The sequence below is a fragment of the Oxyura jamaicensis genome, chromosome 1 (genome assembly GCF_011077185.1).
Source record: "Oxyura jamaicensis isolate SHBP4307 breed ruddy duck chromosome 1, BPBGC_Ojam_1.0, whole genome shotgun sequence".
NCBI classification, from domain to species: Eukaryota; Metazoa; Chordata; class Aves; order Anseriformes; family Anatidae; genus Oxyura; species Oxyura jamaicensis.
The window spans coordinates 83,440,161-83,443,730 of NC_048893.1; positions in this window are offsets into that span (position 1 = coordinate 83,440,161).

The window sequence follows — 3,570 nt, forward strand, 5'->3', positions numbered from 1 at the left end:
CCTTCCTTCCTTCCTTCCTTCCTTCCTTCCTTCCTTCCTTCCTTCCTTCCTTCCTTCCTTCCTTCCTTCCTTCCTTCCTTCCTTCCTTCCTTCCTTCCTTCCTTCCTTCCTTCCTTCCTTCCTTCCTTCCTTCCTTCCTTCCTTCTCTCTATCTCTCTCTCTCCCTCCCTTGCTCCCTCTCTTTCTCTCTTCCCCCCTCCCCTTTCTCTCTTTATGCAGATCAGCCTTTTTTAAAGAAAATGATCCCCAAACATGAAAGGCTCTGAAAAAAATCTTTGATCCCAGGCAGTACATTGTGGCAATCTTACCTCAGACCAACACTTTGGAAAAGGGCCTCAAAGCTTCTGTGGCAGGTCTTTGTGTTGAAGACACATCCTGTTGCTCTGGTGAAAGTGAGCTGAAGGTAACTAAGGTGTAAGCAGTCTGTCTCTCTCTCTATATATATATCCTCTGTTTCTTAGCTACTATTTTTACAACTTAACTGTTGGGCTTTCTCCTTAGGGCTGCAGGTTGAAGCATGATTTTTTTTTGGTTGATTTTATTTTTTTTCAGTAATAGCTTTTCCAGAACAAGACAGTGTAGCTGAGCTGGTGTCCTGTCTATCTGATGATTTCTTACAGCCATTTGGCTGTGAGGAGGCACCATACTCTCAGATATATGAGTAAGCTGTCCACACTTCCATGAGTTACTGTGCAGCATCTGATGGAGTGGACTAACTCTGTGCCAGTGCTTAGCGTGTTGCAAATTTGTGGTAAAGTGCACTAGTTTAGCCGGCCGTGAAAGAGGCTGAGCTAAATGCATTTTACCTCACATTAACCTTGAGGCAGGACGATGTAATTTGCTGTGAAGAGGAATTGCTGCTACTCTGTTGATGGACTTGTTATGCTGTGATAACTTCCTGATGTGTTTGAACTGTAAAACCAGACAGAGGTGGAAAATTTAGATGAGGGTAGGCTTGGGCATCAGTTTAGAGCAGAAGTAGGTGGACGAAGAGAAGATGGATTGGACACGAAAGTGTGGTTTTAGAGCGGGGCTTGGCTGGCCAAGCAAAGAAAAAGGTGTAGGGGAGTGGGGTGATTGGGAGCAAGAGGGGAGGAGGGAGGGACAGGGTGGGCAGTCAGTAGTGGGGAATGGCATGATGTGGACAAGAAAATGGGAAACTGAGGTGAGGAGCTGAGAAAGTGGAGAAGGCTGGGGTGTGGAGGAGAAGCAATGGACCTGAAAAGATGGTGGATCTCTACCTGGCCCTCCTTCTGCTCTGTAAAGCTTAGGAGGGAACTAGGTTTCTGAGTGTGACTGTTCCTCTGCAATTCATGAGCATTTGTAAAACCCCTGGCAAGATGTCATCCGTCTGGCTTTACCCACAGTTATGTAGATGTTCCTCTTCAAGCTCTATGTTAGCAAAGAGTGACCGCCCTGTTGTGGTGCTGAGTGCGTGTGGTGCTTCGTGGTGGCGTTTTCCTTGTAATTAGAAAATAAATAAAAAATCTAAGTTCCATCAACAAAGTTACAGCATAAAAAGCATCGTTGAAACGCCCAAATTAAAGCCACCCGTGTAAAATTAGTAACTGTTTGATGCTATTTCTCAGCTTGCCACGGGATGTCACAGTTTCTCCACGTACGGGCCATCCATCACAGGCCCTGGCCTGGGTGGTGCCAGCTCGGCGCTCCTATTAACCACGAGATGCTATCAGATGAATCTGGCCCCTGGACCCATTCCAGAGAGGCCCTAATATCCATTCCTGGTCTGATTTCCCTGTGGTTCTCTAGCTCTGTACGTACAACATTCAGTGACTGGGCAGATGTTGTGAAACCTGTTGGTTTTGGGGTCTAGGCCTTGTCTCTGTGCTGGCTCTCGGCTGCAGTAAGGCATTATATACCTTATATACCCATATGATATACCATTATTTACCTATATATTACTGAACCGAACATTTCACTTGTGACATCTTTTGTAAAAATGGCCTTAGAGTACTGATTGAGCTAAATGTAGCTTCGTCGAGGTGAAGTCTTTAATTTCTTTATGCTGTTTTTACTAATAGCTCTGCTAAAACAGACATCTTGAGATACAACCACTGAAATGGAAAAAAAAAAAAAAAAGAAAAAGAAACAAAGATGAAGCTATGGGAAACCTTCTGTTCGCTTTCTCTCTTCTTTTCTTAGTATGACTGTTGGCATGTTTCCTGCGCTAAAAGCAAACAACAAATGAGGATAGCTTAAAAGTCAAAGTTCAGAGAAAATGAAGCAGCAAAGCAGCAGTTCTTTCTGATCACAGTTAAAGGATTCACTCCAAAGCCTGATGAAAGATTTCTGTAATGGTTTTGATTAGCACTTTATAAAAAAAAAAAAAAAAAAAAAAAAAAGGAGAGGAAAGGGACGGTTCCACCTAATGGGCAGGGAAGCGTATTTTCTGATATAAAAACAAAACAAAACAAAAAAACACCACCACCACCAAAAACACTTCACCAGTACAGTTAGACATGCATGTTCATAAACTTTATTGCTTGCATGAAACCTGGAGGAAATTCTCAGTGATCAGGGAATGAGTGAAGCAGACATTTGGTTGATTTGCTGGGCTGAAGTCAGGTATGTTGTCTAGTCTGAGTAGCAAAAGGACCTTAGATGGAACTCCTTAGGGAACTAGTGAATTCCTAGTATTCCCACAGTTCCCATGCAAATACTCAGAGGAATAAAGGGCAATGCCAACATGTTAGCTTGCAGCATTCAAGTTACAGAGTGTTAACACATCTCACTTTGAAATAAAACATTGGATCTGCTCTCTTCCTTGTCTCCCCAGTTAATGGCTGAATCACCAGGGGAGATGCCATGTCCTAGTCCGAGGACAACAGCACAACATATCACCCAATATTTCTGTCTTAGTAGGGGTTGGGAAGAGCTTTTATCTTTAAATCAATCCAACTACTTCTTGCTTCAGAAGACCTGGATGTGCATATAGCTGGGTTGTGATTGGAGGTGTACCAATTCCGTATCTGCTTCTCATTAGGGTCTGGCTCTAGCCTTATAAACTTTTTTTTTTGTCAATTTTTAAAAATAAATAACAACTGTGTTTGCTGGTAGCAAATCATCACTCAGCCCAGCCTGGAGAGAGGTCCTGCCGAGGTACTCATCTCCATAATATTTGACTGGTGATTCCTGTTCAGCCTGCAGGGGTGCAGGCAGAGTGCTCTCACCAGCAGCCACCATCCTGGCCATGCCAATCGAACATGCCACCTGGCTCTGCTCTCCCCCCATGGCCAGCATGAGTAAAAGAGGTGGTGACTTCCTAAAAATGTCTAGGGCTGTAGATAGAAGGTTGTCTCCTTGATCCAAGGAGATCTGCGTACCCAGAAGTTCACAAGTTCGGTAGTTAGATTTTACTGTCTGCTTGAAAGATGGTTTGTACTAAAGCCAACAATAGTTTAGAGTAGTTTTAACAACTCAGCAGATGGCGGGACAGGCAGTTTATATTTATCTGATGGATCAAAAACTATACAATGGAGTATCTTGTTAACATTCACAGCATTTCAGCCAGCTCTCCTTGCTTTTCCTCCTATTGTTTGTCAAAGTGCC